This window comes from Triticum urartu, chromosome 7A (assembly GCF_056163025.1).
Source record: "Triticum urartu cultivar PI428250 chromosome 7A, HENAU_Tu73, whole genome shotgun sequence".
NCBI classification, from domain to species: domain Eukaryota; kingdom Viridiplantae; phylum Streptophyta; class Magnoliopsida; order Poales; family Poaceae; genus Triticum; species Triticum urartu.
In genome coordinates, this window is record NC_141879.1 from 315,746,201 (window position 1) to 315,770,535 (window position 24,335).

A 24,335-nucleotide genomic window follows, 5' to 3' on the forward strand; every position below is an offset into this window, starting at 1 on the left:
AGTACATCCCTTGCTTTGCAAGAACACGAATAGAAGGAAATCTTGGCCTTTACTTTGTTGATGACTCCATGGATGTCATATTGACAAAACAACATGGATTTACAATGACAGTTAGCGTAAAACTTGATAAAGATGGTCATTCCTATTTTGATGCGAACATTTGGAGAAAAATGTCTATGTTTTATGAACTGAAAGCTGGCAATAAAATTCTAGCGCATGAACCACAGCCTGGTCTAATTAACATGGATGTTTACTTCCCCAACATCATCAGCCGATCACAGTATGATCAAGGTTAGTGTTCTGTCAACTTTCTTCATGTTGGCATATTACTTAGCAAAATTAGGGTATTTGTTCTGACTAACTGATCACTATTTATGCAAACAATTGTGATTTCATTTTCTAACTCCCTTCCTAGGCAGTAACAAATTCTATTTACCAATTTATGCCCCCTATATATTCTTCTACCATGTTCTGAATAAATCATACATTTCTACCTTTTAAGTAGGATATGTTGAATGCGTAGTTAATGATTTGTATGTTACTCAGCGTACCAAATTTCACTGGAAAGACTTGAAGCATGGCATAAAATTTGTTGATCATCTGACAGAGATAGCACAGTGTATGAACGCTGGATTTTGGGTGGGATTAATTCTACCTCTGGTGCATACATTGAACATGACCAATTGTGTGCATGAAACGTTGGTACAAAGTCCTATTTTTATGTTGACGTTCATAAACTATATATATCTTCAACGATATGTTACAATTTTTTTATTCTACATTGCAACAGAAATTGCCCACTGCGGCTGTTCCTGAATCGATTTCCCACCGTGGTCCAATTACACTTGTGACTGCTAATAACGCCAAAGTGATTGCAAGGTACTGCATTTCGTGCAAAAATGGAACCATTCAAATTAACAAATTGTCATTTGTCGTGGAAATGTATCCACATTGGAAAATTTAAGACACAACACTACTCATGCTCTACCAAGGCACATGAGAGTTCTTCCTTTTCATTCACGAGATGTCGAGTCACCATGATCAAGCTACTTCCAGCGGATAGTTGTGGTTGTTTGCCCTCAGCCTCTTAAAATGTGCTAGTTGTTACCATGTTAACTATGTAGATATGTACCATATGGTTGTCAAAATTGTTAAGTACCTTGTTACCAAGATCCACGTTTTGTCGAATAGTGTCACCACTATATATATGTTACTCAAATATTGTTAGCCAAGCTCTTAAATTTTCATGAAAAGTATTAGTATCATACATAAATCATTCAGTTTAAGCGTGTACCCGGTAGAGTAGAAGATGTCCATGTTTTCAACATGGCGATCAACACCGATGTCTGGAAGGGATTGGCATATTAATTGTCCATATTGCAAATTCAGATAATATACAGATAGGCCAGCCCATACAATTGACATATTTGACATGCATGAAGAAATCAATCGAGCATATATATCAGAGAGAATTCCTTATTTAACACTGTGCCTAAATTTTATGCCCTATTTGACATCGACAAATAATTTCTTCCTTATCTAACAAGGAGTCTAAATTTTATACCTTTTATAACACTTTTGTCCATTTTGAGCCTAAATGACACATGGAATGACGCTTTTGCCCTCAAGAGGTATTTTCGTGTGCACGTGTGTGTGCTGTTGCATGTGTGTGCGCGTACGTGTCTCCTACTGCTGAGTGTGTGTGTGCGTGTGTGCGCGTGCACTGTTGTTTGAGTGTTTGCTACTGCGTGTGTAAGTGTATGTATTTGCTACTGGGTGTGTATGTGCGTGTGTGTGTGTGTGCGCGTGCGTGGTTGCGTGCATGTGTGCTGCTGTGTGTGTGTGTGTGTTGCTATTGCATGTGTGTGCGAGTGTGCTTCTACGTGTGTGCGTGTGCGTGTGTTGCTGCGTGTGTATGTGCCGCTATGTGTGTGCTACTGCCCTCACACTGATGTTGTGTGTGTGCTACTGCCCTCGCACTAATGTTATGTGTGTGCTACTGCTCTCGCACTGATGTTGCGTGTGTGCTACTGCTCTCGCACTGATGTTGCATGTGCGCTAATGCCCCACGTGCACACATGCCACATGGAGGATAAACGAGTCTTTTCCGGTGTTATGTAGGCTCAAAATGGATGAAAGTGTCATAAAAAGGCATAAAATTTAGACTCGTTGCTAGATAGGGAAGAAAAAGTTTTCAGTGTCAAATAAGGAAACACAATTTAAGATAGTGTTAAATAAGGAATTGTTTCTATATATATCGCTAATTTACAAGAATATAATGAACCGCGCGCGCACAAAAGCGCTATTGTGCACCTGACGCCGACCCAGCACACACAGCAACCATCTTCCATCAGCATGTCGATCATGGGCTCAGTGTGAGCGGAGGCCGCCAAGTCGATGACCTACACACCTTGATCGATCGAGGCTGGGGCAGACTAGACATCGGGGATCCCCGATATTGCCTCGGGCCCAACGCTCACCAGGGCTTCCGTCACATCCTCGAGGCATGCATCGGTGACATGTGGCTCTACGCCCTCCGCCATCTGGGACATAAGCATGTGCCTCGTGCAGCAGCCGCCACTGCCATAGTTGTCCCTGCGTCGTCATGGTTCTTGCTCTGCAGCCCGCACCATCCGCTGCACTCTGCGTCGAGCCAGCAATATCGCCCACTAGCGATCCCTATTCGCTTTTAGGATGACCCTGGATAACCTAGCGACTTGATCGTACCGTGTTTCCTACTTCCTTCGGCTGTCGTTAGGGGAGGCGGCATGCACTACAAAAAAAAGAAACATCTGTGAAATTTTGGGCTAAACGAAAAAAATATGTCATGCTTATGACACTTCTATGACGATAATTGTGACAAAACCCGGTATCATCATAGATGTGGTAGGATCCTACTTCTATGACAAAAAATTATGACAGAAAATAGGCTTTTTGTCCTGGGCGGGCTGGAGACGCACCTGCATGACATTGTTTGGTCTGTCCATGACGGAAAAAATCATGGTAGAAGCGAGGGCAAGGAAAATATTGAGGAGTTCCAGATTACGGTCGGTGGTTGGAGCCGAGCGATGCATGGAGAGGCTTACGCATTTCTCTCATACACGTACGCGTGTGTGTGCGAGGCATTGCGCTCTAACTGAACCCGAGCGAGGCATAGGGCTCTAAGTAAACCCGAGCGATTGCACTACCTATTTTACTGACCCCAATCGATCCCTTGCTGTTAACTAAACCCGATCGAGGGACTCCTTTGCTACTGCTGCTAACTGAAGCTGATTGATCCTGCTGCCTCTTTATGAGTAGTGAACGTTGTTGGGGTTGGATGAACAGTTCCCGGTGGGGGTTGGATGAACATGACTCAGTGGTAGGACAGGTCATTGCCGCTGGATGAACAGGACCCCGATCGAGCCTGTTGGGGGTGGATGAACAGGACCTTGTGGAGGGCTGATTGAAAAGTAACCGGTGGAGGCTGGATGAACAGGACCGCGTGGATGAACGTTCGCTGGTGGAGGCTGGAGGAAGTCGACGGTGGATGAACAGTAGTAGGTGGAGGCTGGAGGAAGTCGACGGTGGATGAACAATAGCAGGTGGAGGCTGGAGCAAGGCAGTAGACGATGGATGAACATGACCCGTTTCGACCGTAGGCGCTCCAACAGGAGTCTGTTTCCTCCATTTTGCAGTACTCCATACCCCTCCCGATCAACAGGACCCCGTTTCGACCGTACGCGGTCGAACACAATTCTGTTTCCTCCGTTTAAAGGTACGCTAGACCCTTCCCGATGAACAAGACCCCGTTACGACCATACGCGGTCGAACACAAGTTTGTTTCCTCCATTCTGTAGTACACCAGACCCTTCCTGATGAACTGGACCCCATTTCGACTGTACGCGGTCGAACAGAAGGCCCGTTTCTCCGTTCTATGCTACGCCATACCTAATTTCGTCTGTTCCGTCCAAGACAGTTGGCTCCCGATGAACACGACGTATTCCATTGCCTCCCGATGAACACGATGCATTCTGTTGCGTCCCCATGAACACAACACAGTTTCTTCGTTCTGACCCAACCGGTTGGCTTCCGATGAACAAGACGCTATTTCTGTGGGCGTACAAATGCGTGAGGAGGCATTTGAGACCCCACTCGTATTTATGTACGTCGCCATATTTTTTGGCATCTGGTTGTACATACGTGTACATAGTTTTGACTAGACTGCCTAAACTGCTACGTTGGGGGCTCTACTACTACATGTGTTGTTGCTTGCTCGACCACGGCTCATCGTTGCAGAGAGACCGATCAACCAGTCGACCAGGTGGGTCCCGACTGTCTCTACTATCACATTCTTGACCAGAATGACAATGCTACATATGATTCGACTAGGTGGGTCCCGACTGTCAGGGAGGATAAGGAGGCACTTCCTTGCATGTGAAGTTATTGATGGTGGGACCCAGCAGTTAGGGGGAGAATCATTTTTTGCTCGTAATATGGACGCACTTCCTTGCGTGCGAAGATGTAGCTGGTAGGTCCCAGCTGTTAGGGAGGAAACTGTTTTTTGCAAAATACAGACTCCCTTCCAGTGGGTCCCCCCTGTCAGGTGGATGAATAATTATTTTATGCGTAATAAGGAGGCACTTACTTGTTGTGGCCGTGGACCCAGCTAGCAGCCTCTCCACGTGTATTCCTCTTCCGATGGAAGTCATTCCTTGACCATGTTGACCACGCCGCGCTCAGAGCACCAAGGCGGTGGACGACGGCGAGGCTTAGAAGGGGATGACACGGAGCCGGGGAAGACGCGGCAGTGGATGCCCACGCGGAGAGGAGTATGAGGGTTGACTCGCTCAGCTGCGGTGTGAGGCTTCCCGCAGAATAACACGGGTTGTGGGTGAGTAGAGAGTAGAGGGATGGCCTAGCCTACGGTGGGAGTAGGGTGGGGCGGTGAGGCATGTGCAGCGGCACAGCGGGCCACTAGAGGCAGGAGCAGGCGGTCTCGCCGGCGCTGGTTTGGGCGGCTGGTGCAAGAAGAGCAGCGATTGAAGACACAGAGGGAACGTTCGATTAAAATCCAATGGTCACTGCTGCTAGAATTGTTTGTTGACTAAGTTGACAAAGCCCTGCGTACGCGTCAACTTAGTAGGCCCACAGGTCAGCCTTCGAACCGGTGTGCCCAGATGTCAATGGGAGGAACCATTTTTTGCGTAATAAGGAGGTAGTGCTACGTCTTGAGCTTGCATTGGTTTTCCCCGAAGAGGAAGGGATGATGCAGCAGAGTAGCGTAAGTATTTCCCTCAGTTTATGAGAACCAACCAATCCAGTAGGAGGCCACGCTCAAGTCCCTCGTACCTGCACAAAATGATAGCTACTCGCAACCAACGCGATTAGGGGTTGTCAATCCCTTCACAGTCACTTACGAGAGTGAGATCTGATAGATATAATATTTTTGGTATTTTTGGTATAAAGATGCAAAGTAAAAAGTAAAGGCAAAGTAAAAAAGCAAAGCAAGATTAAAGTAATGGAGATTGATATGATGAGAATAGCCCGGGGGCCATAGGTTTCACTAGTGGCTTCTCTCAAGAGCCTATGTATTCTACGGTGGATGAACAAATTACTGTTGAGCAATTGACAGAACTGAGCATAGTTATGAGAATATCTAGGCATGATCATGTATATAGGCATCATGTCCATGACAAGTAGATCGAAACGATTCTGCATCTACTACTATTACTCCACTCATCGACCGCTATCCAGCATTCATCTATAGTATTAAGTTAAAAAAAAGAGTAACGCCTTAAGCAAGATGACATGATGTAGAGAGATAAATTCATGCAATATGAAATAAACCCCATCTTGTTATCCACGATGACAACAATACAATATGTGCCTTGCTGCCCCTTGTGTCACTGGGTAAGGACACCACAAGATTGAACCCAAAGCTAAGCACTTCTCCCATGGCAAGAACTACCAATCTAGTTGGCCAAACCAAACGGATAATTTGAAGAGACTTGCAAAGATAACCAATCATACATAAAAGAATTCAGAGAAGATTCAAATATTATTCATAGATAGACTTGATCAGAAACCCACAATTCATTGATCTCAACAAACACACGACAAAAAGAAGATTACATCGAATAGATCTCCACAAGAGAGGGGGAGAACTTTGTATTGAGATTCAAAGAGAGAGAAGAAGCCATCTAGCTACTAACTATGGACCTGAAGGTCTGAGGTTAACTACTCACACTTCATCGGAGAGGCTATGATGATGTAGAAGCCCTCCGTGATGACGGCCCTCTTCCGGCGGAGCTCCGGAACATGCCCCAAGATGGGATCTCGTGGATACAGAAAGTTGCGGCGGTGGAATTAGGTTTTTGGCTCCTACTCTGATCGTTTGGGGGTACTTGTGTATATATAGGAGGAAGAAGTACGCCGGAGGAGCACCGAGGGGCCCACGAGGCAGGGGGCGCGCCCCCCACCCTCATGACCGCCTCTTTTGTTCCTTGGAGCAGGGTCCAAGTCTCCTGGATCATGTTCGGTGAGAAAATCACGTTCCCGAAGATTTTATTCCGTTTGGACTCCGTTTGATATTTCGTTTCTTCGAAGCACTGAAATAGGCAAAAAAATAGCAATTCTGGGTTGGGCCTCCGGTTAATAGGTTAGTCCCAAAAATAATATAAAAGAGGAAAATAAAGCCCAATATAGTCCAAAACAGTAGATAATATAGCATGGAGCAATCAAAAATTATAGATACGTTGGAGACGTATCAGGCATCCCCAAGCTTAATTCCTGCTTGTCCTCGAGTAGGTAAATGATAAAAAAGAGAATTTTTGATGCGGAGTGCTACTTGGCATAATTTCAATGCAAATCTTCTTAATTGTGGTATGAATATTCAGATTAGAAAGATTCAAGACAAAAGTTTATATTGACATAAAAAATCATAATACTTCAAGCATACTAACAAAGCAATTATGTCTTCTCAAAATAACATGGCCAAAGAAAGTTATCCCTACAAAATCATATAGTCTGGCTATGCTCTATCTTCACCACACAAAGTATTTAAATAATGCACAACCCCGATGACAAGCCAAGCAATTGTTTCATACTCTAATGTTTTTCAAAACTTTTTCAATCTTCACACAATACATGAGCGTGAGCCATGGATATAGCACTATAGGTGGAATAGAATGGTGGTTGTGGAGAAGACAAAAAGGAGAAGATAGTCTCACATCAACTAGGCGTATCAACGGGCTATGGAGATGCCCATCAATAGATATCAATGTGAGTGAGTAGGGATTGCCATGCAACGGATGCACTAGAGCTATAAGTATATGAAAGCTCAAAAGGAAACTACGTGGGTGTGCATCCAACTTGCTTGCTCATGAAGACCTAGGGCAATTTGAGGAAGCCCATCATTGGAATATACAAGCCAAGTTCTATAATGTAAAATTCCCACTAGTATATGAAAGTGATAACATGAGAGACTCTCTACTATGAAGATCTTGGTGCTACTTTGAAGCACAAGTGTGGTAAGAGGATAGTAACATTGTTCCTTCTCTCTTTTTCTCTCATTTTTTTAATTTGGGCCTTTTCTCTTTTTTATGGCCTCTTTTTATTTGGGCTTCTTTGGCCTCTTTTTTTTCGTCCGGAGTCTCATCCCGACTTATGGGGGAATCATAGTCTCCATCATCCTTTCCTCACTGGGACAATGCTCTAATAATAATGATCATCACACTTTTATTTTTCTTACAACTCAACAATTACATCTCGATACTTAGAACAAAATATGACTCTATCTGAATGCATCCGGCGGTGTACCGGGATATGCAATATGACAATGATGGAATGTGTCATGATGAACTAGATGGTGGAAAGTTGCATGGCAATATATATCGGAATGGCTATGGAAATGCCATAATAGGTAGGTATGGTGGCTGTTTTGAGGAAGGTATATGGTAGGTGTATGATACCGGCGAAAAGGGTGCGGTATTAAAGAGGCTAGCAAAGGTGGAAGGGTGAGAGTGCGTATAATCCATGGACTCAACATTAGTCATAAAGAACTCACATACTTATTGCAAAAATTTAGAAGTTATCAAAGCAAAGTATTACGCGCATGCTCCTAGGGGATAGATTGGTAGGAAAAGACCATCGCTCGTCCCCGACCGCCACTCATAAGGAAGACAATCAATAAATAAATCATGCTCCGACTTCATCACATAACGGTTCACCATACGTGCATGCTACGAGAATCACAAACTTTAACAGAAGTATTCTTTAAATTCACAACAACTCAACTAGCATAACTTTAATATTATCACCTCCATATCTCAAAACAATTATCAAGCTTCAATCTTTTCGTAGTATTCAACACGCTCAAAGGAAAGTTTCACAAATCTTGAATACCAAGCATATTATTATTAAGCAAATTACCATGCTATTAAGAGACTCTCAAAATAATTTAAGTGAAGAATGAGAGACCAATAGTTTCTTTAAAACAAATCCACCACCGTGCTCTAAAAGATCTAAGTGAAGCACAAAGAGCAAAATTATAACGCTCAAAAGATATAAGTGAAGCACATAGAGCAAAACTACTTAGCTCAAAAGATATAAGTGAAGCACATAGAGTATTCTATCAAATTTTAATTCATGTATGGCTCTCTCAAAAGGTGTGTACAGCAAGGATGATTGTGGCATACTAATACATAAAGACACAAATAATACAAGACGCTCCAAGCAAAACACATATCATGTTGGTGAATAAAAATATAGCTCCAAGTAAATTACCGATGGAAGTGGACGAAAGAGGGGATGCCTCCCGGGGCATCCCCAAGCTTTTACTTCTTGGTGTCCTTGGATTATCTTGGGGGTTCCATGGGCATCCCCAAGCTTAGGCTCTTGCCACTCCTTGTTCCATAATCCATCAAAAGAATTCACCCAAAACTTGAAAACTTCACAACACAAAACTCAAAATAGAAAACTCGTGAGCTCCGTTAGCGAAAGAAAACAAAAGACCACTTCACAGTACTGTAATGAACTCATTATTTATTTATATTGGTGTTAAACCTACTGTATTCCAACTTCTATATGGATTATAAACTATTTTACTAGCCATAGATTCATCAAAATAAGCAAACAACACACGAAAAATAGAATCTGTCAAAAACAGAACAGTCTGTAGTAATCTGTTGCTAGCGCAAGATCTGGAACCCCAAAAATTCTAAAATAAACTGCTGGAAGTGAGGAATTTATCTATCAATCATCTGCAAAAATAATTAACTAAATAGCACTCTTGAAATAAAAATGACAGCAGTTCTCGTGGGCGCTAAAGTTTCTGTTTTTTACAGCAAGTTCAACAAGACTTTCCCCAAGTCTTCCCAACGGGTCTACTTGGCACAAGCACTAATTAAAAACAAAAAACACAACCAAAACAGAGGCTAAATAATTTATTTATTACTAAAAAGGAGAAAAAATCAAGGAATAAAGAAAATTGGGTTGCCTCCAGACAAGCTCTATCGTTTAACGCCCCTAGCTAGGCATAAAAGCGAGGATAGATCTAAGTATTGCCATCTTTGGTAGGCAATCCATAAGTGGCTCTCATGATAGTTTCATATGGTAATTTTATTTTCTTTCTTGGAAAGTGTTCCATGCCCTTTTTTAATGGAAATTGAAATCTAATATTCCCTTCCTTCATATCAATAATCGCACCAACCATTCTAAGGAAAGGTCTACCAAGAATAATAGGGCAAAAAAATTGCAATCTATATCAAGAACAATGAAATCTACTGGCACATAATTCCTATTTGCAACAATAAGAACATCATTAATCCTTCCCATAGGTTTCTTAATAGTGGAATCCGCAAGAATGCAAGTTTAGAGAGCAATCATCAAAATTACGGAAATCTAGTAAATCACACAAAGTCTTGGGAATAGTAGAGACACTAGCACCCAAATCACACAAAGCATAAAACTCATGATCTTTAATTTTAATTTTGATAGTTGTTTCCCACTCATCATAGAGTTTTCTAGGGATAGAAACTTTCAACTCAAGTTTTTCTTCATAAGATTGCATCAAGGCATCAACAATATGTTCGATGAAGGCTTTATTTTGACTATAAGCATGCGGAGAATTTAGCACGGATTGCAACAAGGAGATACAATCAATTAAAGAACAACTTTAATAATTAAATTCCTTGAAATACAATATAGTGGGTTTAGCAACATCTAGATTTTTATTTCTTTCAATCCCACTTTCGTCAATTTCATCATTAAGATCTAAATACTCCGAATTTTTAGAACGCCTTCTAGGTAAAGGAAGATCATATTCAGTTTCATCAAGATTCATATTACAAAATAAAGATTTAATAGGGGACACATCAATAAATTTTAGAGCTTCATCTTGATTTTCATAGGAATTGGAGGAACTCGCTTTAATAAAGGCATCTTTGGAAGTACCCATCCTAGCGGTTCTTTCCTTGCACTCATCAATGGAAATTCTCATGGCTTTGAGAGACTCATTGATATCATGCTTAGGAGGAATAGATCTAAGCTTTAAAGAATCAATCTCAAGAGAAATTCTATCAACGTTCCTAGCCAAATCATCAACTTTAAGCAATTTCTCTTCAAGCAAGGCATTAAAATTCTTTTGTGAATTCATAAACACTTTAACACTATTCTCAAATTCAGAGGCATCTTATTATAATTTCCATAAGAGTTGTTGTAGGAATTCCAATAATTATTAGAAGGATTACTAGGATATGGCCTAGGATTAAAATTCCCTCTATAAGCGTTGTTACCAAAATTATTCCTACCAACAAAATTCACATCCATAGATTCATTGTTATTCTCAATCAAAGTAGACAAAGGCATATCATTAGGATCAGAAGAAACACTCTTAGTAGCAAATAACTTCATAAGTTCATCCATCTTTCCACTCAACACATTGATTTCTTCTATCGCATGCACTTTTTTATTAGAAGATCTTTCAGTATGCCATTGAGAATAATTAACCATAATATTATCTAGGAGTTTAGTAGCATATCCTAAAGTGATTTCCATAAAAGTGCCTCCCGCGGCCGAATCTAAAAGATTTCTAGAAGCAAAATTCAATCTAGCATAAAATTTTGTATAATCATCCACAAATTCAAAACATGAGTAGGGCAATTACGTATCATTAATTTCATTCTCTCCCAAGCTTGTGCAACATGTTCATGATCAAGTTGTTTAAAGTTCATAATATCGTTTCTAAGAGAGATGATCTTAGCGGGAGGAAAATACTTAGAGATAAAAACATCTTCGCACTTGTTCCATGAATCAATACTATTTTTAGGCAAAGACGAAAATCAAGCTTTAGCACGATCTCTAAGCGAAAAAGGAAATAGCTTCAATTTAACAACATAATTGTTGACATCTTTTTTCTTTTGCATATCACATAAATCAACGAAGCTATTCAGATGAGTAGCGACATCTTCACTAGGAAGGTCGGCGAATTGATCTTTCATAACAAGATTCAACAAATCAACATTAATTTCACAAGATTTAGTATCGGTAAGAGGAGCAATCGGAGTGCTAACGAAATCATTATTATTGGTATTGGTGAAGTCACACAATTTGGAGGTATCTTGAGCCATAGTCACAAACAAGCAAACTAGCACACAAGCAAACAAAAAGCAAACAGGAAAAAGAGGCAAATAGAGAGGGAGGATAGAGAGAGAGAGAGAGAGAGGGCGAATAAAATGGCAAGGGTGAATTGGGGGGAGAGGAAAACGAGAGGCAAATGGAAAATAATGTAATGCGAGAGATAGGGATTGTGATGGGTACTTGGTATGTTGACTTTTTGCGTAGACTCCCCGGCAACGGCACCAGAAATCCTTCTTGCTACGTCTTGAGCTTGCGTTGGTTTTTCCCGAAGAGGAAGGGATGATGCAGCAGAGTAGCGTAAGTATTTCCCTTAGTTTTTGAGAACCAAGGTATCAATCCAGTAGGAGGCCACGCTCAAGTCCCTCGTACCTGCACAAAACGATAGCTACTCGCAACCAACGCGATTAGGGGTTGTCAATCCCTTCACGGTCACTTATGAGAGTGAGATCTGATAGATATAATATTTTTGGTATTTTTGGTATAAAGATGCAAAGTAAAAAGTAAAGGCAAGTAAAAAAGCAAAACAAGATTAAAGTAATGGAGATTGATATCATGAGAATAGACCCGGGGGCCATAGGTTTCACTAGTGACTTCTCTCAAGAGCATAAGTATTCTACGGTGGGTGAACAAATTACTGTTGAGCAATTGACAGAATTGAGCATAGTTATGAGAATATCTAGGCATGATCATGTATATAGGCATCACGACCATGACAAGTAGATCGAAACGATTCTGCATCTACTACTATTACTCCACTCATCGACCGCTATCCAGCATGCATCTAGAGTATTAAGTTAAAAATAGAGTAACGCCTTAAGCAAGATGACATGATGTAGAGAGATAAATTCATGCAATATGAAACAAACCCCATCTTGTTATCCTCGATGGCAACGATACAATACGTGCCTTGCTGCCCCTTCTATCACTGGGTAAGGACATCGCAAGATCGAACCCAAAGCTAAGCACTTCTCCCATGGCAAGAACTACCAATCTAGTTGGCCAAACCAAACGGATAATTCGAAGAGACTTGCAAGGATAACCAATCATACATAAAAGAATTCAGAGAAGATTCAAATATTATTAATAGATATACTTGATCATAAACCCACAATTCATCGATCTCAACAAACACACCGCAAAAAGAAGATTACATCGAATAGATCTCCACAAGAGAGGGGGAGAACTTTGTATTGAGATTCAAAGAGAGAGAAGAAGCAATCTAGGTACTAAATATGGACCCGAAGGTCTGAGGTAAACTACTCACACTTCATCGGAGAGGCTATGATGATGTAGAAGCCCTCCGTGATGACGGACCTCTTCCGGCGGAGCTCCGGAACAGGCCCCAAGATGGGATCTCGTGGATACAGAAAGTTGCGGCAGTGGAATTAGGTTTTTGGCTCCTGTTCTGTTCGTTTGGGGGTACGTGTGTATATATAGGAGGAAGAAGTACGCCGGAGGAGCACCGAGGGGCCCAAGAGGCAGGGGGCACGCCCTAGGGGGGGGGCGCCCCCACCCTCGTGACCGCCTCTTTTGTTCCTTGGAGCAGGTTCCAAGTCTCCTGGATCACGTTCGGTAAGAAAATCACATTCCCAAAGATTTTATTCCGTTTGGACTCCGTTTGATTTTCCGTTTCTTCGAAACAATGAAATAGGCAAAAAAACAGCAATTCTAGGCTGGGCCTCTGGTTAATAGGTTAGTCCCAAAAATAATATAAAAGTGGAAAATAAAGCCCAATATAGTCCAAAACAGTAGATAATATAGCATGGAGCAATCAAAAATTATAGATACGTTGGAGACGTATCAGGTAGTTGCTTGTGTGCGGCCATGGAACACGAGGGTCCCTACTGTTAGCCTCTCCATGTACATCCCTATTCCGATGGCTGTCGTTTATTGAATGTTGAGCACGCCGCGCCTAGAGCACCAATGCGGTGGACAACGGTGAGGCCTAGGAATGGAATGACCCGAAGCCGGCGAAGATACAACAGTGGATGCCCACGCTGAGGAGAGTATGACGATTGACTGGTTCGGCCGTGGCGTGAGGCTGCCGTCACCAGAGAATAACAGGAGGTGTGGGTGGGTAGAGGGATGGCCAGGCCAGCGGAGGGAGTAGGGTGGGCCGGTGAAGCCTGCACGGCATCACAGCTGGCCATAAGAGGAGGGAGCACGCAGTCCCGCCAGCACTGGTTTAGGCGGTTGGGGCAGGAAGATCAGAGATTGATGAAGCACATCGGCCGTTGGATGGACATCTAATAGTCACTGCTGCTTGAATCGTGTGTTGACTGACAAAGCCTTGCGTAAACAAGCCAACCTCAAAATCTATGGTGTGTACAACCCATTTGCTATTATTTTTATAATTTACTGCCCATTTGCTAACTCATATGGAATTTATTGCATCCCATTTTCCTTTATTAGAATTGCTGCCCATTTTCTGGTCAGTCCCAGGGTTAAAATTTGAAACAAAAAATGTGCGAACTTTTAAAAATTCATATATTTTTGCCGGGGAACAAAATATTCTTAATCCAAAAATTAGTAGAAATACAAAAACAAGTTTAAAAATAAAGTAGTACTATGTCATGTTAAAATCCAATGAAATATAAAATATCAGTGAAGAACAAATACAAAATATAAAACTAATTGCCCATTTGCTATAATTTTTTTGGAATTAGCAACCCCTTTCATTTTACTTTTAAGATATACTGCCCATACTCTTTGGCCAGGCCAGAATGCATCCCTCCACGTCTTGAAAGATTTACAACCCAGTAAGTCAGAGAAAAAATAGGGCTAGCTTGGGTACTCTTCAAAAAGAAATAGTGGGCTACCTATTTTTCGAAAGAAAAAACTGCTGGGCTGGTCATGTTGTTAGACGGGCCATAGAGACCGCACAACCCAGTTTATTGCCTGCTTCTCCGAACAAATCCTCAAAAAAAGTTGTGCAATTCTATCGCTAATTGACAATACGTTGATAATGATGTGGGTCCCAGATATCAGGAGGGTGGATTAGAGTAAAAAAACAAGGGGTGCATCTGAGTAGTGAAAGAGGCACTTGCTTGTGTTCAGGAGTGGACCTGGTGGGTCCGTACTGTCATACTCACAACTATAGTCCTCTCCCGATTCACAATGTTGACAGAGATGGACGGCGGCACCGCGGCGAGCGCACCAAGTCGGAGGACATTCAAAAGCCGTCGGATAAAGTGGTGTCGCCAATGTGTTGGGCATTCTTATCGAAAAATAATAATGGACCGGAACTATTTACGACGTTGACTATGATTTACATGGGTCCACTAGTTGCAGGAAGAAAATGGTGGGAGAAGAAAGACGGGTCACTATCTTTTCCTAAGAATAATATCGACTGAATGTAACGACACTCTCATAGGAAATAATATCCTCCTGTGAAATTTTGACTTCTCAAATCATGAATTTAAAGAACTGGTGCATCAGCATTTAGCTTTATTTATTTATTTATTTACTTATTCATGTTTAGGGGACCATGAGCATGTACCTGGGCTGGATTCATGTGAGAGCCTCCCTTCCAGTTAATTATGGGCTCCTCTATTGGGCCTTCATCAATGGGCTGCATGTTATCGACAAGTGGAAAATGTGTTCTGTACCAAAAATACTATGTGCTATGTACGGGTTAACCTGGGAATAGTTTGAGATACAAACTAAAACTAGTCCAATCTATAGGAATACACAAAGCACATCCAAACCAAACCAACCCAGATATTTTTAGCTAGAATCTAGACCAAACCGAACTATATATGCTCTTCATCCAACCCAGTCCAAACCGTTTCCAACTTTTGGATTGAACCCACTGGTTCAAACCATGGACAAAGCCTATGATAAGGCATGTCATGAATTAGATCAGACATGGAGAGGACGGGCTCCAGTCGTCCTCAATGGCTGTTCGATTTAAAGCACCAAAGCTTGGATCCTCCCGAGAGCAAACACGAAGGAGTGCAAAGCTAGCACAAGGAAGCTAGCACACAAGAAGGTTCATCAGTTATATAGCCATACTACACGTCTTGCCATGTATAGAATACGTATGCACATGAATCGTCTTGTAGCGTGTGTGGGCAGAAGTAGCAAAGTTCGATGGCGTCTCAGAAGTTTGGCAGAGTGGGAAGCAGCGTCTCAAACCATAGTTTGCACTTATTTTGAACTATCCAGTCCGTTCTTAGGCACAACCCAAACCAAACCAAATTGGTTTCCATCTCAAACCAGTAGAGACCAAACCTATAGAAACCAAATCAAAAATCAATCCAAAAACTAAGTTTTAGTCCAAACTATTGCCAGGATTACGTACAGGGCACTAAAGGATCGGACAGTGCAACGACTTCCAAAACATTGTGTTTGTCGTTCTAACAACACATTGATTCAACCAACAGACGAAATGTACTTTGAAAACATCAGCAACAGGAACCAGGACTTTGGGTGCAAGAGAAGCAGTAAGCAGGCCGGAAGAGTAAAGACGCAGCTCTCTCTTCTGAACCAAACATGAACCATCATTACAAAAGGTCTAAAAAAAGAACAATATGCATCAAAGAAAATAAAGATCCTACTACACCAAGTGTAGCATATAACTAACTGGCTCAGTTAGACCTTACTATTTATTAAGCTGTGGCGATTGGCTGACAGCTTGAACCAGATGGGTGCCTGACGGGGGAAACTCCAGCTAGCAGGTCGAAGTCTGATACTTGCGACCCTCTGTCCTACTTTGGGCTGTAGAGCAAGGCAACACATACCAGGGTATGGTGCATGGAGAGACGCATGGTACGCTGTGTACACACAGTTTTTCCTGATGAACGAAACCGCGCTGCCATCATGATCCTTGCTATCGGTTATCTCCTGGTTAATCGGATAAATCAGTCCAAGAAACAGAGAGCGTGTACCAAGGCTACTTACCATCCTCCAATCAAAAATGCCTGAAGGCCCGGAGAAACTGGGATCCTGCTCAAACACCTTGAAGTGACTGTGATTGTATTCCTCGAAACAACATGTCCGGTACGTGCGAACGATCATCAATCATTCGCCATCATCTGATCGAGCTAGGAACAACCTGCAACTGCCATGTTGCTTTTCTTTGAAAGGTTCTCGGATTAGGAAGGGTAGGGACACCAGGCGGCCTACAACATCTTATCAAGTTGGAGTCAAATAAAAAGGGGCTCATACTGTAGTCAATCTTAAGAACAACATGGTATGAGCATGAATATTTTTTCAATAAATGTTGACAGTAATATAAGCAAGCCATCATGATATCATAGGAAATTAACATACTGTTGTAACAACCATTTGTAGCGATAACTGGAGTAGGCGAGCAATACGTACAACCATAGAAGGAGTCCACAGTGTAAATGAAGCCCTTGTATTCAATGGCATCAGGGAACCATGGAGGATGTATGATCCTGCGATGGACGTCCAGATTTATCCACTTAGCGCAGCGACCTGTCAAATAGGCGAGACCGCGGTTGAAGAACGCAATTAGCCTGAAGTCCTTATAATTCACAGAACTTGTGGGCACTTGGCAGATTACAACCTTGAGCAAATCAAACTTGGGTATCATGTTGGCTACTGTAAGATTCCAAGTATTTTATGCTACGTGACACGCTGTTTCTGAAGATCAGCCGGCATCGGCAAGCAAGGAGCTGGCTTAAAAAGCTTCGGCCTAAAGGCTTTGAGCAAACGGTATAGCCCCGATGAGCGAGCCACGAGCGGCATGGTATTGAGATTGTCCACACGCAAAACAATGAGCTTGATTACCTATGTGGGGAGAAAATCCCAGCCACTCTTTCGGCGGACGCTACCCGGTTCTGCCATTGTTAGTGCTTGGGTTTTGAAAGAGGGGGGAGGCGCCTTAGCGGGGATGGAAGATTGGAAGATTATGTGTAGACGAAGATGGAGAAGCCAATATGTGCTGCGGGAAGTGGACAATTGATGATGACAACAGGACACCGCTTTAGTTACGAGACACATCGAGCAACATAGGGTCATATCGATGCCAGACAACTTGCTTCAGTGATCGCAGTACTTGTACTCCCTACAATACCTACTACTATGCCCTAGTTTGCATATAGTGGAGTAGGACTCTGCTCTACTACTAGCACCAGAGGAGTAGTATATTCTAAAATAGTTACAAACTTCAATGCCCCAGCGTGGAACGACTACGAACTGCCATCAGTGCTAACTCCAATCCCCAGCAAACATTCGCTAGGAGACCTGGCAGTTGTAAAGGCCCGCGATGTGGTTACAGTATGTATGAAAGGGTGGCGGTTTTGTCAAATACTATGGCTTAAAAACAGGCCACCATCGGATGGAAATCTGACGGTTACCTGGGATTCGCCAGGATTGAGCTCGTGGTGAACAATCGCCAGATATCATTACTAAAAAATGTTTAAACACCCAGGGCTATAACTTGCACCGTCTAACCACTAACAATGATACTAACATAGCTGTAAAATGGTCAAAGATCATGTCTATGTGGTGTTTGGAATTATATGCACACTAGCAAGATGCCCGTGCATTGCACGAAACATCAAGATGCATTTTTTACAAAACACCTATTGTGATTGACCCATGTAGGAGTAATCCCATGTGTAAAAACTAATGATATCTAGAGAATTTTATTACAAAAATGGTATCTTGAGAATTTCATCAAAAATGATATCTTGAGAAAGATGAGAGATAAGGTGAGGAGGAGTGGGGCGTGGTGGTGACTGGTTGTCAGACTGGGCGGAGGCATGGGGATGCACGGTGCCGGCAGCGGCCACCATGCTAGATTGTTCCAGAGACTTCCTTTTTCAATTGCTCAGCAATGAGGTTGTGGCTGATAAGGATGAACGAGGCAAGGCCTTATCTATAAATGTGGAGAGAGGTGCGAGTATCTTTTGTAAAATTATCATAGTTTGCTTTCTATCCGTCAGATATAGATCGGACAGTCCATATTACAAGATTGCAGGCACACCATCATCACCAACTCGGTTTTTTATAAGAGTAGAGACTAGGGAGTACTAGTAAGGACACCATCTACTGCTTTGTGTGCTACTCATGTGCTCCATTCGGCGAGCGCAACGTCCCCTACAGCCACTCCCTCCCGCGCTCCATTCAGAGGGCGCAACATGCCCTATATCCACTCCCGTTTCATGGATGGCCTAGGAGATGCCTACAAGGTGCCCTGCGTCTACAAGACTTTAGGCTGCGAGAGGTACGTCGACCAGCACTCGCTAGCGCAGCATAGTTCCAGATGCGCGCACACACCCTGCTACTACTATGAGTGCACACCGCCGTTTGAGGGCTCGATGGCGAGCCTCGTGCATCACCTCATGGCACCATCTGTCAATCACTACTGGCCCGCGGCGGTGAACATCAAGTATGAGACATGCTACCCATTCGCCGTGCCAGAGTTACTGGAGGATCACTGCTGCCTGCTAGTCACGGAGGAGGACGATAATGACTTCCTCTTGGCCGTGGGCACCGGCAAGGCCCGCGCAGGCCGCCGCCCCATCTCTGTATTGTGCTTTAGGGGAAACACCGCTGACGCTGACACAAGGACAGTGTATAGGTGTGTGCTCACCGTTACTGCCCCTCCGAGGTATGAGGGCGCCCATGCCGCCTCCATCACGTTGATTGGGACTGTGCCGAGCTACTCCGTTCCCGGCAATTTGGACATGGAAGACGCCTGGTATGATTTTCACCCCAATATGGTGCACAGGGACTCCAAGGAGGTTCACTTGGTCATATGCATTACCAAGTCAAATATTCATCATTAGTCTTCGCTCAAAGTAATCCATTGTCTAAGCATGTCGAGACTTCTTATTTATATAGTATAGAAGCTTCCATGCATGATCTTGCTCTATTAGAGTATTGCAGTTGAATAAAAGTGTATCCATTTATGGTTTAGTCTAGAATCTTCCATGTATGATTTTGCTCCATTAGAGTTCTCGCTTGCCATTTATGAGATTAATTGAGAATTTTTACTACAATGATGGTGAAAGACTTACTCCCTCCATCTAGGTGTGTAAGTCACCTTAGGCTGGTTGTAATGGGAAGTATCATATACTAGTATCATGCATATGATACTACCTCCGTAATGCATAGTATCATAAGTTAGTATCTTGGTTGCCTTATTAATTTTCATGCATGACAAAAAGTAGTACAACAATTAATATGATACCATACCCTCGCTTTCCTCATTTAATTGTGTGCCACGTCATCCAAAAAGTATAATTGGCATGCATGATACAGCTTATGATACTCCCATTATGACCAACCTTATGAAAATCAAATAATCCCAAAACACTTAGGCACGGTACATTAACTCCCTACTCGTTTCTTGTTTCATGACATATCAACCAATAAGAGATGTGGGCCGTGCATGCTTTTGATGACTTGAGACTACCAAACATGACATGCAATGGTTAGTTCATTGCATGCAATGCTATTAATTAGCAAAAGAACATTAAGTTCTCTCGTTATCCCCTCCTTCTTCGTCACGATGCACAACCTAAGATGACTTATACACCTAGACAGAGGGAGTATGATGAACCATTTCTTACATCTCCTCTGCCCCCTTCCAACTCATCCTGATTTAATCCCTCCGTCTAGGTGTATAAGAGCATGGTTAATACTTAGTAGTATAGCCAACTGTTGACTATATTAAAGTGCCATGTCATCTATAGCCAACTTATAGCCAACATGTATAACAATTACCCATAAGCATGTGCTACTTTATTAATACATGGCCCACTTTCCACTCTCACATAGTGCCTAGGATCATGTGCTGTAGCTGGCTCTTGCATGAGAGCCCGCTTACATTCCCTCCCATATCCTCTCTCCTCCAACTAAGCATTAGAAATATTACTTTACTTCTTACAGCCTGCTGACTGAACCTATTGTACTCGCTCTAGGTCACCTTAGGAAAACCAAATAATCCCAAAACACTTAGGCGCGGTGCATTAACTCCCACCTCATTTCTTGTTTCTTGACATATCGACCAATAAGAGATGTGGGGCGTGCAAGTTTTCAATGACTCGATACTACCAAACACAACATGCAGTGGTTAGCTCATTGCATGCAATGCTATTAATTAGCAAATAAACATTAATTTCTCTCGTTTTCCCCTTATTCCTGGCCACGGTGCACAACTTAAGATGACTTATTCACCTAGACGGAGGGGGTAAATTCGTGGTGGTATAGAAAAAAGTAAACAAAATCGATACTCAAAAACTAATTCCTAAAGATCATTTCTTGCAAAGCACAATAAGTGTTATTTCTTCACAAGTTTTGGATGCAGGTTGAACAATTGAATGATTTTTTTTGCAAAAGATACCTTTTTATCTATTTCACCCCGAAGTTTGTGAGCTCTAGAGAAGAAATAATATCCAAAGAAACCTATCGATACTCGTTACACATGAGATGACTCCCACATACTTTGTCAAAATAAACAACTCCCCGATCAATGCATTTCACTATTCCATGCAACGCACGGGCACCTTACTATATATAGGATAACCATAAATTTAACTAACATTATATATAGTATGATAAATGCTCATGCATATCACCAAAAATTATATCATTGAAAACTATGTTCAAATATGAATCCAACGATATAGTTTTTGTTGACATGCACTAACATTTTGTCAGTTAAATATTTAGTCAAATTCAATGGGGGACTAATAAACCACGATCGAGGTAGTGCTAGTTTAGAGGGCAGCGCTACATGGGAGTCTCACCCCGCTCGTGGCACGTCAGTAAAGCCATCATATCACAAAACCCCACCACTCCCAGTAATAAGTGGCCTGGAAAAATAAATGAACAAGCAACCATCACATCCCTCTGTCTTTTTTTGCATTTCATCTCTCTGCATTTACTTTGTCCGGTTCATCTCGCACACTCGATCCCTAGCTACAACTCCTAGTATCCCTAGCTACTACTCCTAGGGATAGTTCTTTTTGCGGCTTAAAAAATAAGCCGTCTCTTCCCCAGCTTTTCCCATAAAGACTAGTCACAGTGGAGAGTAACATAAGGCGCCTCACTCATTCATTTGGGCTTCTAAACTACTACCTCCGTCCCAGTTTATTAGTCACCATTGTAATTTGTGCTAAATTTTGACCAAAGATTTAACTGATAAAATGTTAGTGCATGTCAACAAAAGTTATATAATTATTGGTGACATGCACAAACATTTCATTAGTTAAATTTATGGTCAAAATTTGACAGGGATTAAAATGGGGACTAATAAACCAGGACAGAGGTAGTAGTTATGGGATTACTAATCTAGAAGACTAAAAGAACTGGCCCTGGTACTCCTAGTAGTAGTACTCAAGTTGGAATTCCAATTGCATAGCACAACTTGTTCGGCAAAAAATTTGATACAGGGTGTATGAAGCAGTTTGGGAATTTGCATGCCTTCCCGACCAGGAGTAACACCATCTAATACGATAATAGCGGAAGGCTTGGAAGATAAAGTGAGTCCATCAACTCCAACAGCATAGCTGAGTTGCACGGTAACGACCTAACGAACCTTACTCCTCGTCTGAAAAGTCTGCAACATAATACATTGCAGCCCGAAAACAAGTCAGCACATGGAATATGCTGGCAATATAACACAGTAGAGCAAGAACAGAATAATGCTATCACTACATGCATATTTGGCTGGTGGAAAGGCTCTATGGTTATAGTTTGGCGAAAAGCCAATTTTTCCCTACAACAAAGGAATAGATTTTATTTAACTATCATGGTAGTTGAAACATCATTGAGAAGGTTCCTCCAACTCAATCCCAATTAAAAGTAATTATCAACCCAACAATATTAAATTGGAGTGATGAGATACATATGATAATCCAAGTACTAGATACTCAAGATGTCCATAACCGGGGACACGGCTAACCATGATTAGATGGTACACTCTACAGAGGTTTGCGCACTTTTCCCCACAAGACTCGATCTCCTCCGTTGGATTTCTCGCACAACATGGTGTTTGAGAAGCGGATGACCGAGACACAGTCTTTCAGAAGCATTAACTCTGACCCCGGGTAGACAGTACCAACCTACATCCCTCTACATCTGCTAGCCTGCCACTGGAAGAGGTCATGCAACTTACTCAACTATGCTAGAGCCCATAATAGCTTGTGGCTGCACACAGAAGTTTCTAGCATGAAATATCTCAGTTCCCTTTGAGCCTGGGTGGCGGACCTTAGGATTATCACACGGGTACTCCAGGATATCCTAGGAGAACACTGGATTCTCTAGGTGCCCGACAAGTAATCCACCAAGATGTGTATTAAAGTTGCCACCTTAAGTTGAACCATTAATTTAACAATCTCACATCTGTCATGGATTCACTCACCCAAACCACGTCTACAAGCATAACATGGCAATATAAGCAATATGTAGAAGTAACTCCCTTTGGTTTGATAATAACAGGGCAATAGGTTCTACCTCATCAACTACTTCCCAAACCCACATGTTATCAAGCCCTAGCCATGCAATGTTTGAGGGTTGAAACTAATGCATAAAAATAGGGTGATAAAGGGATATGATCAAAGTGTTACTTGCCTTGCTGATGATCCGCAAAACCTAGAGACTCGAAGTAGCACACTTCGCACTCTGGTTGTTCTATCGCAAACAAACAAACAATAGCATACATAAGCAAACAAGCGAAGAAGCACGGGTAAAACACGAATAAGAAGAGCTAACCATAAAGTTCAACTTAAGAACTACAGTTTGCAAAAAGAATCAAATCAAACAGAGCAACGAAACTCAAACTGCGAAAGAAACACGATCCGATTACTAATCTGGACTAAAGTCAAATTTTTACAGTACCAAATCCTGTTCAAGTGGGTTAAATGGAAAGAGGGCTTCGAGACGAAGATCTAGGTGCTTGAATCGCCTGATTCCGATAAACGAGCGAAAAGATAAACTAAGACAAAAATCAGATCAGAAATCACGACTGAAAATTGCCGCAAAAAAATCAGAGAAAAGAAAAACGGACGAACAGGCTAACGAATGAATGTTCGTTGTCTGAGACTAACGGGCGAAAACCGTTCGTTAAAACAAACGTACGGACGAACGTCCGTTAAATAACTAAACCGAGAAAACCAGCGAACCGATCTAAAAAGCCGAAACTAGGCTTTTAAAAAACCAACGGTTTTTACCTAAACCGAAAAAATCCAGACGGCGAGATCGCGAACTCCCGCGCGGCTCCGGCGGCTTCCGGCGAGTGGGGTGGCGGCGCGGGAGACGGCGGGATGCGGCGCGGGGCGGCGGAGGGCGGTGCGGGGCGGCTCGGTGGCGGCGCAACAGCTGCGGCGAGCGGCGGGGTGCGGCGGCGGCGGCAGGGCGGCTTGCGGGCGGCGGCAGCTGCGGCTTGGGGCTCTAGTGGGGGCCCCTGGCCGGCTTTTAAAAGGGGGGGCGGCGTGGCTTGCGGGAGGGCGCGGGGGGCGTGGCCGACTCGGCCACGGCGAGCGGCGGCGGCTCGGGCGCGGTCTCTGCGAGGGAGACGGCGGTGCGGGGCGGCTGGGCCAACTGGGCCTTGGCCCAGTTCGGTCCGGCGGGCTTCTCTTTTTTTAAACTGATTCCACCGAAAAGAAATTCTAGAAAAATAAATAAAAATCTAAAACTACGAAAAGAAATTTTCACCATCTAAATAAAATATTTAGAACAGGGTGAACATTTTCTTGTTGAAAATGCAATTTTTGAAAAAATGCATATTTTTCCTA